Source organism: Corapipo altera, unplaced genomic scaffold (assembly GCF_003945725.1).
Source record: "Corapipo altera isolate COAL_440 unplaced genomic scaffold, ASM394572v1 116, whole genome shotgun sequence".
Taxonomy (NCBI): domain Eukaryota; kingdom Metazoa; phylum Chordata; class Aves; order Passeriformes; family Pipridae; genus Corapipo; species Corapipo altera.
Window position 1 is genome coordinate 2,266,141 of NW_020884953.1, and position 16,808 is coordinate 2,282,948.

General features: G+C 39.9%; 1 protein-coding gene across 2 annotated transcripts in view; it reads right to left on the reverse strand.

Moving 5' to 3' along the window:
• CLIC5 (chloride intracellular channel 5) overlaps nt 1-16,808 on the reverse strand; it is an 83,920-nt gene that overhangs the window by 11,542 nt on the left and 55,570 nt on the right. The window lies entirely within an intron of this gene.

Below are 16,808 nucleotides of genomic sequence, written 5' to 3' on the forward strand. Positions count from 1 at the left end.
ATGGGTTCAAACTGAAAGTGGGTTAATTTGGTTAGTTATATAGAAGAAATTCTTTACTGTGAGGTGATGAGGCATTGAACCAGGTTGGCCAGGGAAGCTGTGGATGCTCCATCCCTGGCAGTGTTCAAGACCAGGCTGGATGGGGCTTGGGGTAACCTGGTCTCGTGGGAAATGTCCGTGGCAGGGGATTTGGAACCACATGATCTTTAAGATCCTTTGCAACCCAAACCACTCTATGATTCTAAATATATTTATGGAGCACAACAGAAGCTTGAAAGGGCTGCAGCAATCACCCTTCACACAGAGGCTTGCTGCCACAGGTAGCTCTACAGGCTCTGCTGTCAGCCATCCCTGTATTTTGGCATGGAGAGAAAGGCAGCATGTCCAGGGCCACTAAGGGAGCAGAAGCTGAACACCACAGAACAGGATTTCTCTGCTGCCCTTACATCCATTAAACCTGTGCCAGCGGTGGAAGTCAGATTAAGCTGCCTGATGCCTTGTTCCCACTGAAGCCTCTTGGCCCAGCACCAGGGAACCATACCAGCTCTTTTGTGGCTGACTCTGAGACACAGTGGCAAACCCTGGCTTAATTGATTGACTGGAGAAACGACTGTGATCCAACTGAAAACACCCCCACAAACATAGCAGGGAGGGAAAGAATTTTATTTCTGAAAGCAGAGCATCTAAAGCGACTGAAGTGCTGCCATCCATAAAACAAAAGTGTTGCCATCCCTCATTTAATCAATTCAAATTGAATTTTGACACTGACATTCTGCTGTCAGATGCTGGCAGTGGTGCCTTTAATTGCCTGCAGCTGTACTGAGTCGCACAACTTCTACTGGAGGGTAGTAACTCCGCAGTGTGTCATTTACCCCCATGTGGCAACACTCAAAAGATTTAGCAATCTCTTTTTGGTTTGACCTATAACACCTGTTGAATAGATAGTTCTCCTTCTCTTAGTCAGCCTCAGATTGTGTCCTCTTAAAATGCATTCATGTCGAGACAATAGACTTGAATTACTGCGATTTAATTCAATTTTGCTCATCCAGACTTCAGAGAATTGGCTTGACACTAAGCATTTTCCAGTATTTCCTTCATCCAGTAGGATCATTGGTTCTCCAAGTCATCTGAGCAGTGTTCCAGCATCAGCAGGACATTAGATGCTTTGTGTTAGCCTGTGGGGTGAGTCAGGTGTGTGTATGGAGACAGGAGCAGCAGGTGAGATGTGTTTATGTAACTTTGCCGGAACTTATTACGGTTTGGGTTTATTTTTTTGCTCTTCTGTTATATCAAAATGTGTCATGGCTGTCCCAAAAACAATGCCTAGAGTGAAGCCTGTTTGTGACACTAGGAAAAAATTCCATCTGAATTCATGCTTGGCCCTTGCATACGGCAGCTTTAGGTCAGAAATAAGCATATGTTCAAGGTTCAGTACACTTGTGACCTAATTCACAGGCTCTGCTGGAACCCATAGGATCCTGACATCCCACCAGGAAATGAACTTACAAGATCCTGAGTTTATTTAACTAAAACTCTTCTGATCCTGGTAAATCTCTCAGAACAGCCAGGAAAATAGAAGAGAACCAAAAAAGGGAGGACTGATCCTCTTCCAATTAAATAGTGACAGAATTTTGAAAACTAAGAGAATTAAGATCCTAAAATTGCAATATCAAATTTTTTTTAGGTGCACGTGATCAGATTTTTAAAGCCTGTTGATGGTTTTCAAGGCATTTTTTGAAATCCATATGCAAATATCCATGTTGCAAATCCTACTTGCTAGGTGTTCTGATACATTCAGATTTATCTATATGATTTGAAGTCTTATGTTCCTTGAGAAGGTACTCAGGGAAATCCCCACTCAAAGTAGGAGGACGTGTAAAAAAATCTAATTTTCTCTCTTACCTGATAGATATTTAAGCATTACATGAAAGGTGAAAAAATATGAACAGAGACCAGGGAAAGAAATAACTCCCTCAGTATATCTTATAGCTTTGAATGTTTTGGGACTATTGCTGACGAAAGAGCTGTCTGGGTTCATATTACAGAGCACACTCAGCAGAAGATTTTATTTCAAACCTCCCATACTATGGCTATTTCATGAAAATCTGGATGGTTCTATACATTGTCTCCACTTAGAACACAGGAGAGAGGATGCACTCACCAGGGCAGAGGTCATATGAATACCAGTCACAGTACTAGACTGGATGAAGGTGTTTAAAATGGTGTGACTAACTAAAAATTATTAATTCCCCATTTGTGAAAGTACCACACACAATGAATTTCAGAAGTGGTTAAGCACCTAATTCCCTTGGCAATTTATTCTCTGGGAAACATCATTAAATAACTAAATAAATTTGCTGATAACAGCCAATGGGTGGGATTAATCTTCCCTGAAGTGAATAAATTAAATAAGTTTGAATTAAGCACCCTGAGCTCCTTCTGTGTACAGTGGAGTCTTCTTGTCTACACTTGGTTTCAGTGACTCCTAAATCAGCTGTGGGGACAACCTTTCCTGAAGTGTCTCATCTCACCCTTGCATTGTCTTGGTAACTTCAGGGTGGAGGATTCAGTATTACACCACCAAGTGGAACCGCGCCTGAGAATGTGGCTCTGTGCTGCTTTTGAAGTTTCTACCTCCAATTGCTTCCCCACCCTGCAGACTTTCAGTATGAACTTAGGGATCCCAAATGTGACCACCTCTGCGAGAGGAACTCTGTCATAAGCTTATCCATCAACAGCTGAAATGTCTGAACTCCTGGAAACCATCTCTCTGGACAGTGAAATTACCAAGCACAAAGGCTCCAGCATCATATTGCCTCCACAGGGATATATTTAATATAACTTCAAATTCCAAGAAGTTCTACCCATGTATATAAAAAATCCATGGTGGATCCATCTCTCTCAGCCTTCACTACTTCACTCTGGGCTCCTTATGAAGCCAAGACAACTTACAGCAATCACAGTCCTGCCCTGTCATCCCATCAATAGTAAACAACTCTATTAATAAAAAAGCCTTATGAGCTCTTTGTCATTTTCCTTCTCCTATGCTTTTAAACAACTGTACTTAAGCATCCAGAGTTAGAAGCCAGAAAAATAGCACTTTCCAACCTCAAAGCAACCACAGAACACTTAATGAATGTATTACCATCTGTCAAATGCACAGGGTGAGGTTCAATTTAGTTGATGATACCTAATTCAGAATGACGTTCCGTTTTCAGCAAAAGGTTACTTGATGTTGAACAATGGGATTAACAAATTCTGACATGCACAGAAATACAAATAATGTAACAAAAGTTAATAATTGGCAAAATTGTGCTCTCAGTTACGCTGACATAAAAGAAGAGTAACTCTGCATTGTCAACAATCTATTCCATATTTACTCCAGTTCAACCAAGAACAGACTTTGGCTCTGTTACTCAACTCTTCAAGCAAAAACTTCCTTAAACTATTAGCCTGTGCAACTGTTTCCAGGGGATGGAGTGAAATCCTTGTAAGTGCAAACATTGGAAAATGTAATGCATGGAGGAATCCTGCAAATCAAGTGGAGGTCCACACGACAAAGATTCATTAGTAGGTACTCAGGGTGAAATTCTGGGTACAGTGAAGCCCATGGAAGTTTTGCTGTTGACTTCAGCGGGGTTACGATTTCTCCAGCAGCTTTTAAATCCAAAAGAGACTGTTATAATCAGTTAATCTGACCTCTGAAATAATACTGGCCAAAAAACTTCCAGCATTGTTGGTCGTTTCCATCTCTTATTTTCTGTGGGTCAAATAAGGCTGAAGTAAAATGGAAAGTAACTAGAAAGTAGTAAAAGAGAAACCGATTGGAAAAAGTAAAACCAATTCAGGCTGCCCACACCCACAGCATTTGCAGAGGTCAGACAAGGACTCTTCTTCCCCTTTCTTGAACTCCAAATATTTCCTTCCTTGTTTAATGTTGGGACAAGGAGAAATAGCAAAGCAGACAAAGCACATAAACGCCAATCTCTGTGGCCTGAATGAGCCGCTGGAAGGCAAATCATTCCATCCTAAAATAGTAGCCTACGAAAAGCTGAATTACCACCAGAGAAGCCTCAATCTCTCTCTCTCTCTTGAGAATAGGCAGACTGGCTACCTAAATTTAAAATAGCTAAAATGAGATGAGATGACTCGTGTTTTATGTGTCTGAGTGGAACCATTTGCAGGACGAGGATTTCACTTGACAGTTATTATGGGAAGAGACGCAAAGCATAGAGGACACAATAAGAGCAGTAAGAACAAACAAGTCTTTAGCCAAATTAAACATTAAAACTACTTGATTTTTGTGAAAAGAGAGCAAAACTAGTTAATTTTTTAAAACAAACTTTAACCAGAATAATGCAAGATTTTCAAACAAGCACGAAAACAAAAAAGTCATGTTTTGGGATTGTTGGTTAAGTAAGTAACGCCTAGGCATTCAATCATTTTCACATCATTTTCAAAGTGTCGGTAATCTTCAAAATTAACATATCAATTCTGAATTAAAAAGAGAAATAACCTTTTGTTTCAAAAAATTTAAGAGAAAATACTTTTACTTTTCAAAGCAAGATATTATTCACAAATTTCCACCTACATTTGCCAATAATTCAGGTTACTCACACCACCTATGGCATTTTTTGTCAAAAAAAATTTTGTCACAAAACATTTCCTCCAAGTCTAGGTCAAATACATGTGGCCCTCTTGCTAAGTAATTACCACTGTAAGCATGATGGCAACAAGGCTTCAAAGTCATTGAAGCCCAGCAACACCACGGCTTTTGTAGCCAACATCTGAAACTACCTGAGACTGACCTCGGCAGAACTGCAAGGTTCTTAATTGTTGAGCCCAGGCAAGTTCCACAAACCATGATCCATGTACAGGAATGAACAACAATTCCTGCTGCTGCCCTGGATCACTGATTGATGCTTTCCCTTTTTACTGCTTTCTCCCACTGCCCTCCAGTAAGATTTATCCTGTAACACACACAAATGAACTTGGTGAAATACACAATGAGGGAAAAGGGGGAACAGCACATAAATATTCACAGTCGCAATCAAACAATCTGCGATTTATTTTTCCTTTAAAAAAACAAACCACCTTTCCTGATCACTTCCAGATTCACAAAGTTTGATACTATATGAGACCCAATACTGTTTTCTGGTAGGAGAGGGGAACAAGCTAAGAAACAGCAATTTAAGGTAAGAAAATAATATCATTCTACGAGTCTGACAGTCTAATTAAAGACCAAGGATTCATATTTTCACTCTCTTTTTTCTCCATCCTGCTCAGGTTTTTTTTCAGACAGGCTCGACAGAGTTTGTAACAATAATCTGTATAGATTAATCCTCCTCCATGGAGGAGCTGTGACTGCAGTACACATGACTCTATATTACATACTGAACAGTTTATCTTCCCCCCTGTGATTTCAATATAATCATTGAGATTTGAGTGCTGCCTTGATTTCTTCTGTTCAGCCACTTAAGAGTCAGGTGTCTTGTCTAAGTTGGTTATGTAGGTTCCCTCTCTGTTCAGAGGGACTAAGCATCTCCAGAGGGTAATTCCAACCAACTGCCTGAGACACCTCATTTAAACCAGTGTGACTCAATCCACACATGTCCTTTTGCTGCGTCAACTACAGTTGAAACCTAAAGGACTAGTTCAGATTAGACACCTCACTTTCAGGGAGGTGAAGTTAGTGGAGACGAATCCTATCCTTTGAATATAATTTCACTGTTCACCCAAGTGATGCAGTATAATACCTGCCATTTTTTTAAAAAGTACTTAATTATTAGGGCTTACACCCCAAAGGGCAAATACATGGCCAATTTGAGCATTGCAACATCCTTCCCAGACATGTTTCTGCCTTGTAAAATCCCCAGCTCTGAGCAGCAATGAGTGGGCAGTCACTGAGAGCCACTGGAAATGCAGAGGAGGATGAAGGCTGTGTGCTCCTTCGCATCCAAGGCATTTAGATGTCTAACTCTGGACCAAAGGGAGTTTCTGGGGTGATTCATCTCTCCTATTACAGATTTTCCACTCCAGATAAATAATTTAATATTCACTGGAACAGACACTTCTGCATGTTCCCACAATAAAGGCAAATGCCCACACATCCATGTGGAAAAGGTGTGATCTGTCTGTTTCTACTCACTTAATGAATCAACAAATACCTAGTTGTGTACACAGAAGAGAAGTAGATTAGAGTCTCTTATTCCTCAACTCCATTTTCCTGATTAGGGGGTTGTTTTAGGTGACAGAGGTTCATATTCGTCCTCCAGACAAGTCAGAGCTGGGATTTGAAAAGGGATTTTTCACTCCTGGTCAGCGTTCAGGTGACTGCACATCAGGAGGGGAGTGAGTCACACAAACACAGGTGCACACATGCAAACAGGCACACAACTTCGGTCCTAACTCGCCTTTCAGACGTGGTCTAAATCAGGCATAAATAGGGACAAATTTTCTGTATTTGTAGGTGCATATATATGTTATTCTGTGTATGTCCCGTGAGAGACATCGGGGTGGTAAATCCCAGGAACATTTCACCCAGGACTCAGAGGAACACGGAGCTGAAATACAGCTGATAGATACCATAAGCAACCTTAGGAATCCAGACACATCAAAAATCTATTGATTTACTCAGAGGTAAAATTCACCTTGCCTAACTTCAGCCATCTACTTGTTAGGTAATTAGTCCCATCTAGTTGTCCAAGTCTCCTCTATAGATAGCAATGAAAGACAGGTACCTCCAAAGGAAGATCAAAGAAAGATCACCCAGCTTTAGATCCAAATTTTAAGATAAATCAAACTGGTCTTTAGAAATGGATTGATGTCTCTCTCCACTGATCACAAAAGAAGCCAGGATTATTGACTTACTAACACAGCTTTTAGACAGACTTAGCCGAGATGATATCTTCCTCATAATCCCTCTTCCCTTCCCTCCTCACCCCACCTACAAACTTTTGATGATGTTTATTGATCAATTAGAGCTACATCCCAAAATTTTTTACATTTTGACAGATCTGTCTCAAAAAGTTCCACAGAAATATGACTCAGAGAGTCTGAGACTTTGATTCCCCAGGTACCTTTTTCCTAAGACAGAGAAAAATGATCCAAGGGTTAAGGGGTTACCTGGATTTAAGAGACCTGAGTCTCTTCTTCTCAACCTTTTCTACAAGACCTTATAAAAACGATGTAAATCATTTGCCTTGTAACTTCCTATATACAAAATAAGAATAAAAGTACACTTCAGTCACAAACTCTACATTAGTAAAGCTGTGATGCACCACTCATGGACATATGGTTCAGGTTAGAGGAAGGTACACAGTAAATATAACAAAGAGAAGAGGTATCTTGACATGTTCCTATTTTCATGATATCATTTTTTCTACTCCCAAATTAAACTTAATGAAACAGGTGAATCAATAATGTCTTTAAAAAATTTAAACACATGTTTTTTAAGCATCTAGAAAAGATTGTTTTGACTTATGTCTAGTTTTATACTGAAAATTCAGGTTTCCTCCTTCCCTTTCCTTGTTCAGTTTTACAGTGGAGGCAAGAAATAAATGCAATATTTGTAACATTATCACAAAGAATGCAGGCATAGCACCTTAGAATGCTGGTTTTTAAGAAGAAAACCCAGGTGTTCAAATGACACCAAAAGAAAGCTTCACTTCCAAGTCTCTCAGGAGTCCAAGCGACCCTGAGGGCAGGAAGCAAGTGAATGTAAAACTACTGGCCTACAAGTGCCCCAGGAAGAACAGCACCAAACTTGCATTTCACAAATCATTGTAACTCTGTAGCAGCACGTAAATGACAAGCATCATTTCTAGGGCACATCCCCGAGGGCCTAATCCTGACCTCTGCAATGCTAGTCCTGTGCAGGTGTCCCTAAAATAACTGTAGACAATCAGCAGCTGATTTGCATCAGAAACTTGGGAAAAAAAAAAAAATAAATCCCCGCAGATTATAAAACCACATTATTCACAGTATGAGATTAGCACTCTGCTATCTTGATTTTTGAGATGCTGTATATTCACTCAGAGTGTAAAATTTTGTTTTACTACCAAAGAGCAAACAAGATGATTCTGAGACCAACAAAGGAACACTAACTTCATGTATCTGAATTAAATAAGAGTAAAGTGAGCTGCTGGTATAGTGCAGCCAGGCTTTAGCAACAGTGCTGTGGGGACCCCTTGTGTTCCAAGATTTAAGGACCTTAAAAACTTTTTTAAAAAGTCAGTTCCTCTACAGGCTGATGGCACTTGAATCTTAAATATCAATTTCTTTCAATTCCAGGCATGTAGAAGAATAAAGTCTGCTTTTGTTTACACCAGGATAATCCCAATTGCACTTCAATTATTTCAGTTACATTATATGTAATTCCAGCATTGGTGGAACGAGAGGGAAACACAGCAATGCCTATCTAGCAGCACCTGAGGATGAAATTTTAAAGACATTAAGTTCCCAAATCCCTTGGTTCACTTAAAAAATCTCAGTCTCAAATAGATTTATTTAATGTTTTCAGTATTTTCTGTCCTTTGTGTTCAGAAATTGTTACTGAGACACAAAAAGCCATGAGACGATGAGATTTACAAATGACTCACATCTTAAGTCTTTTTCATTGTTTCTCTGCTTTTGAGATTTTTTCGTTTCAAGCCCCATGAAATGACTTAGGGATCATCCCGATTATGCTTCAACCTCTCTGAAAGGTGCAAAAGCAAAAAGACTTTTAATTATGTCTGGATGCATGAAAAAATTTTAAGTATTAGTAGGGAGGTCACATTCCCTCTGTTGCAACTGCTGTGGCAAGAATAAAGAACATTTTTCCACGTTCTGGTGTCCCCAGTTAAAACAAGGCATTGGGAATTGTAGCAAGAGGTCAAAGGAGAACAATAATACAGCTCTCAAGTACTGGAAAAAAGCCTCAAAGACCAAAGACACTTCAGTGCACCAAAGACACTCCAGTTCCTCCTATTCTCTGATTGATCAAATCCAATCCTTTCAAGGGTGAAATACTAACATGTTTGCTCAATGGCAAAACTGACTGGGATGGGATTTGCAAGAGATGGTAGTAAATAATCCAAAGGTCCTCCTAGCCTCAAAGTCCCATTTTGATGCCTTATTCCCAACACTGTTTTCAAGCTAAAGATCAACTTTTTAAGATTTGATCTAATAAAGAAAATTAGCAACATTGATTTTCATTTATGTCTCATTCTTGTTTTCCCTGTTATTTTATGAAGAACATTTGCATGCTTAAAACAAACAATCTGTTTTGGGAAAAACAGATTCTGGGCCAATTCTTCTCCCTTTGAAGTCACCAACAGTTTTGCAAACTGACTTCCAGGAGCCAGTCACTAGGCTCTCTATCATGTGATAGCTTGCTCTGCAATGGCTAAATATAAGCCTGTGAACAATCCTCTCAGGACATTAAGACCAGTTGGGTGTTTAAATCTGAACATCTGCTTATATAAAATTTGGACACTGTACTGAGTAAGGCCATAACTTCATCTAAGTCCTTGGTGTGGGGAACATACTTAGGATACACCAAGTATAACATGCCGAGGGAAGTCACCCACCAGGGTAAAACCATACAGCAATGAAGTTAAAACTCAATTCTAAATAATAATGTAATTTAGGCTTCCCATTCCAGCAGCGAGGCGCTTAATTCCTCCCAGGACTGCTGCCGCCAGATTGCTCTAATCCACTTCCAGCTGTGCTACTGCTCCTGTGTGCGAGCATGGGAGCTCGGCTGGGAAACAGAACAAAGCACCCCAGTAAAGCCAGAAGCACTTGGAGGAATATTCAAACACACGGGGGAAATAACTCCCTCTTAAGGAAGAGCATCTGCCAACTACTGTTCCCACTGCAAGTGTTGTAGTCTAGGCCCGGCCTGTGCATATAGGCCCTGGTTCTGCAAAGGCTTGAGACTGTGCCCTAATTTCAGCATATCATTGATTTCGTTGACTTCAGCATATTCTATAGCTTTAATTTATATAAATACAAATACTTTTTTTTTTTCCCTTCCTCCTTATGGTATGCAATGTCTTCAAAGTTGCTTCAACACAGATGTGTCATAAAATTACATCTGTTACTAAATTAATTGCAAATATTTACTATTTCCAGAATGGCTACATCTAAGACAGTTAATCAAGCATATCAAGTCCCTGCGTTGGAGAGCTTGCAGTCTGATCACATCTGGATTTACACAGAATTTTAGTTTTGTGTTGTTTTTACATTGTTTTTCACATTTCCATCAGGAAATCTTCATACCTTGATTAGCAAGAAGAAGGAAAGTTCAGAAATATTCCCTAGTAAGTACATATTTCTCAGATTAAGGTGGTGGTGTGTTATCATTTTAGAAAACTGAAAACCTCTTCCTTCTAATGGCATAAAATTTCAGATCTCAGTTCTGGCAGGTCAAAAGATATTGGTCCTTAAAGCTGTCACTGGTCCCAGCCAGAATATTGATGGCTCTGGGCCTCCAGCCAGCATGGTTTTGAGAAGAACTTTCAAAGAGTTATTTCTCAAGTAAACTTTTTTTTGCAAGCTGCTGTTTCTGGGCATTTTCGAATCAGTCTTTGATTACTGGGCAGAAAGCAGATAAAGCAATTTAGGATGGATGATAAATGCAACTTGCAGCACTTCTTAACAAGTTAGCACACAGCTATCACCACAGTTTTAGTGGTCTTTATACATGTGTTTTTATAAGGAGACAGAGTGAACAGTTTTATTAACATATCATGAATGAGTTATGTGGGTCATCCCAAATGGATGGCAATAAAAGCTTTATATCACACTCACCAATATGTATTTGGTACTTTATGTGCCACAAATGTTGCAGAAAAGCTATTTTACATATGTTTTAAAGACTGGGTATTTTTTATATTAGGGCTGGTTTTGTAAAGCTGCCAGGCACTTCAGCTACCATGAGCCCAACATTATTCAGCTCAGGGGGAGTCATAAAAACTTGTTTAAAATGTTCTGAAACAGCTTTCATAGAACCATCACAGAATCATAGAATGGCCTGGGTTGGAAGGGACGTTAAAGATCATCTAGTTCCAATCCCCCTGCCATGGGCAGGGACACTTTCTACTAGAGGAACTGTCATCCTGACATATTAAATCATAAAGCAAGTCCTTTTCTCTAAAACAATTTTAAACACTATTCTAGTCCTTCTTGGTTGCATGACAGAGAAAACTTGGTATTGTCACAGCACAGGACAAATTGTGGCTCATGCTGGGCCTTGGATAGATGTGGGATTTTGTAGTGGAAAAGGGAAAATCTGCAACTAAAGAGGAAGGAAAAAATTTAATGGCAAGTTGATATACAGACATCACACACATATTTATAGATTTATATTTATACCTATATATTTATATGGCACCTTGAAAATCTGTTCAAAAAGCATAAAGCATTAATGTTGGTCCCAAATTAGAGTCTGGTCCAAGACCCCTGTCACAGGAAACACCCACCAGTACAAGCGCATTCAAAGAGTTTTTCAAACTTGCTCTGGTAAAGTCAAAGTCAAGAGGAGCTTTGCCAGGAACTTTGCTGAGCACAGGGTGAAGCCTTTAGGCACAGAACAGGATCAAAGCCTCAGGACAAGCCATATCACATCTAAAGTTATAATCTGATCCCTTTGGATGAGCAAAGTCAGTCTGGAAGGAAGGGGGTGATTCCCCTACCCTTCCCCACCACGTATGGAGATGCTTTGGGGACAGATGTTTTGCTCTTCTACACCGACCTGCTGCTGGAGCCAGACCAGACCATGCTTGTCAGGATGACACAGGCTGCCCCACCACATCAAGAAGGTCCTATGCTGGTTCAGGTGCCACAAAGGGTCTGCACCACAGAGTTGGTATTACTGTAAATATTTTACGCTGGGATTTGGAGTGAACTGATTTAAAGAGGCACGTGATGGCTTCTAGAAAGGATCAGCACACACCGTTCAGCCTGTGCACATACCTGTACTATGGGTCTGACTCTCTGCATAGCAGTAGTAACTCCACAGCATAAAACTGATGTAGGGCAGTTTAAATTCCAGCCCTATATGTGTGTGTGCATATCTACTGTACACACACATACACAGTACAGGGAGAGAGACATTTCCCACCTCACGCACTTAACCACAAAGTGTGATGGAGCTACTGAAAGAGGTGAACGGCATTTAATCACATGTGAGTTAATGATTTAAATGTGCTTTTATTTTTGGCCTCTTGATGTAAATCCAAACCAGACAAGCGGAGTCCTCTGGTCAGACGGCTGGAAATTCCTCTGCATGAAATCATGTTGGTGGTCTCCCAGCTCAGTGCCTTCTGAAGAGCCGTACAGTGAAATATCCTTCCGTACCACTAATGAATGCGCCCACCCACACTGGAGCTGGTGCCCCTTAAGAACTCAATTCAAGAACAACTTTTTAAACTCATACATGAAATCAAAGGGCTCATTCTGCGAGCCAAAGAACTTACAATTTTAGGCAGGACAGTTAATGGGTGGTTACTCTAGGTTGTCCCCTTGGTTTGCAGTACACAGTCTCGCAGGAAAAAATAATAAGCAGGATACTGTATATGTACACAGCATTCCAGTTAATTAAATTTCATCCTCCTCCAATGAACACATAAATTGTTCCTACCCCGGTGACTGTACAGAGCTTGAGTGACTTGCTCAGCATCAACCAAAGGAACCAAAGTAAACGTACAAGACCTTGGTTTACTTTCCTGTGCTCAGACAAGACCTCCTTCTCGATATTAAACAATCACTAAGCAACCAGAAACACTCAAATTGGCTGTGAAAACTTGAGCAAGAGCATCCAGGAAATAATTTTCAAGACTACTGCCACTAAACCCTCCCAAGGACTCCTGTCCTTGTGTGAAGGAACACTTGTCATTTCAAGCACAAGGGCCAGAAAACTGCATAACCCAGTTTTGCTACCCAAGCGAGACACAGATCATCCCACGATGAGGAGATGAGTCCTTCAAGCAGGCCTGTTATAAAATTATCAAGTGGCACGGGGGGTGGAAGGAATCAAGTTCTAATTGAACTGAGTTGAAATAATAAATGCACACACTTTCTTTAAACACAGCTTGCCACATCCTGAGAATCTGGAATCAATTCCTTCCCTTTCAAGAAGCTTAAAAGTGGTGGGACTTTGATATGGCATGAGCATGTTTGCTTCTGGGCTTACAGCCCTCGCCAGCCCGTTCCAAAACTTTCAGTGCTTTTATATTATAAGACAGAAAGTTAGGAAAACAAAGATGGAAAAAAAGAATCAGAAATTCAGGGAACTATTAAATCAGGGCAGCTTTCCTGCCAAATACCTTTGGTAAGTAAATGAATCATGATCAATAACATATTGCCATGCAGACTTACAGGAGAAGGTTATCACCTGCTTCTGTGCCAGGCACAAAACATAACGGTGTGTGGCTAATGAAGTACTACATGAATCTAGAAAAAAAAAAATCACTATTTTTCTCTGTAATGTTAAAGCATTTTACTTCAAAGTAAATTTAACTCATCCAGAAAAAACATGATTTTTTCCATTTGTCAAAATTGATAGGTTGCTATGAAACACTTCTCTTTTGATGATGTTGCATTTGTAAGAGTAAACTGTCTTGACAGAAGGAAGCCTATTTTTGTTAAGGGGATGTTTCAGCCCTGATTGTAAAGCTGCTTGCTTTATACATTCACATATTTGCCAGCAGAGGGTATCACAATCTTAGAAACACATGTACATACCTATCATTGAATCTATTCATTTATATGTGAGGATTTAGACATACGCACTAAACCAAGAAGTTACCAATCTCTTGTTTTCTTTAGTAACTTTTCTGTTATTGAAATAAAGAAATTGTTTGGCTACTTAAAGGCTACAGACTGTGTTAGCAGAGCCATCTGCTATGAATATTGCAATGACATAGCCAAGCGATGGCATCATCTGAAGCCTGACATTCCTGCATGGCCCTGGCTGTAAACCCTCCTGGGAGGAACACCAGCTTGGGCTTATCTTTGGAGTGCATTAGGTTCTCATTAATTCTTACATCCAGTATCCTCATGCTGCATAAATCTCGTTTAATTGTCCCAACCACTTCATGCCACTTTACCACAAAGATGTAACAGCCACAGGCTGTAGTGAGAGCTCATATTGCACAGACCACATGATCTCTGATAAAGCAGTACACTACAAAGAATGATCACATATAATTACACCTTACCCACACTTCTAGAGATAGGCTGATGCTACAAATTCCCAGCCTGATATCTCACACGTTAATGAATTTACTTCCCTGACTCCCAATTTAAGAACTTAATTGAAACGACCTGATGTTTGGTGCTTTAGCTTCCCTGGTATTCAGCAGTCCCCTATTCCCAACTAAAATAAATTAAAATTATTGTTTATATAATGGCCTGAGTTCTATGATCTATTTTTAATTTATTAACAAGTCTTTTTCTATTTGTGTTTTGATCATGTGCAACTGATGTCCCAGTTACTGGTGTGGCTTTCCAGATTAACCCAAGCACTTGAGTCAGCTGGAGTTAGGAGCAAATATAGATGATGACTGTGAGATGTATTACCTTTATCTGAGCATTGGGATCTATAAGAACCATTTAAGATAAAAACAAAGAGCAATCTCTGTTCTTTTTGGATCTCACCTGCTCATATGGAGACAGGGAAAGGGAATTCACCTAAGTAATTATATTTTATATATATAGAATGCATTTTATTATTACAGAAATATATACAACTATTTATACTGTTATATAGGAAAGACAATGTGTCATAACCTGCTGTAAAAGGACACGTATCAGATCAGGGCTAGAGCCCCAGATTCCTTTTGGATCAGTGTCGCAATTCTATAAAATACCAATCAAAAAGAAATAGGTTCACGTGGGAATATGCATCCAGTGGTGTTGCCCTTTCCTTTCCAGACATAGTCTTTTCCCTGCTCAAGAAATCTAACACAACCACTTTTTGATTAACTCATTATCTGCCATCCAAATCAGCCTTCAGAATAGCTGCTGTGGTTCAGATGAACTGGACAGGAAGGTGGGTAAAACATCCCTGGGATAAGGGAAAAGGTATTCTTGCTTAGCCCTTGAAAACTGGAAGTCAACTACACTACTGAAATTGAGGTTGATGTCCCACAAAGTGTAAGTCTGCACTGACAGTCCCAAGGACCCAGAGATCCTCAGGTACTTTACTTTGTTGATAGAAAAAACATGTGGGTACTACTGATACTCTACTTGTCTGTGTTTTATTCTCTTTGCACTGCAGCACTACAGCTGTAAAAAAATTAACCTAAAAACTTTTCTCTACTTCAAAGAGGAAAGTTGAGGATGAGTGCATTCAGAGATTGCAGTGTCTGGATATGACAGGAGCACGAACTAGCTAACAAAAATGGAGTGAAGGTGTTTGCAGGGAACAAAGACTGTCTCTCTTCCCTATAACCTTGGTGTGCTTAATTGGCATTTGAAGCATTTCCTTTTCTTTTCAAGAGTACCTAAACCAAGGGCTTTTTAGGTAGATCTAGGGAAAGCTCCCATTAATCATACTGCAGCTTCTAAAAATGTGGAGTGCTTTGCAGGGTTAGATTCCTTATCTCACAGTAGCGGATATCCGACCTTGAATTCCAGCTCTGCTTATGGCCAGATGCAGACACCTCTAGGATAGCCATTTACTCTTGCCTGGAGCTGCCAGCCCTTGTGAATCCAGGGATTTGCATATTGCAGAGTCACTGAGAAGCCAGAGTTGGGATTCTGCATGTGGACAGATACCCGTAGCTGTTTTAGGATGCAAGCTGAAGATTTACAGTTGCAGAGCAGACCATAAAAATTCCTTGTAAATTGCCAAGATATTTTATTTTCATTGTAACATCTATTTAGTCTAACTCTTAATTTATTTTCTTTTTACAACTTCCTACAGAGGTTAGCTGAGTGTCCCATTAGCATTAGACAAAAAAACCCCAACTCTTTAGAATCACTGAGAAATGAAGCACTGTAATTATTTCCTTCTGTTAACAACACAAAAATATGATGGAGGAGATTGTTATCTGGCATAAATCATCATTTACCCACTTTTATCTCATGGGTCAGCCCCGGGCAATGAAATATAATTGCACAGATGAATTGTGTGGCAGAGCTGGAGCCTGAAAAAATCTAGTTTTCTCTGAATTATATGAGCACATGATGTTCAACAGGCATTAGGTCTCTGACTGTGAAACCAGTAATACAAGATAAGAGGTATTAGTATATTCTTATACTCACATCAGTGAGTGATTGCAAATATTCTACTAGATCATCTCCAGGGATAGGGATGTGTAAATCCATTAGCTTTCATGGAGCAATAGAAGCTAAGACTAGCTGAAGTGTTGTTTCTCTAGGGGAAAGGAATGTGAAGAAGAACAGCAATTTCATTAAGAAGACAGTGTGGGATGCATATAAGTATGAATGGCATCTGGTTTCTGGGGGGGTTCTTTTTTTCGACAAACAAACATGTGAAGGAAAGTCTGGACCTTACTGAGTGCAGTTACATTTCTTAAAGCCACTTCTTTCATTTAATAACTTTATGTTGGATGTCTTGATATAACTCAGTTTATATGAGCAAATTAGCTACAACAACATAACAAAATCATGAGGTAAGGGGGTCTCATACATCTAACAAAGTATGAGGGGTCATGGCACAAGTTGGCCTGACAGTACTGGGTGCAGTCAGCACACGCTCCTCCTCTAAGCAGCATCTGGGCAAAGTAGAGGATGTAGCACAGGCCACCAGTCCCTTCCAGCAAGCACTAAGGGATTCTGTTTTGGTGAGGAAG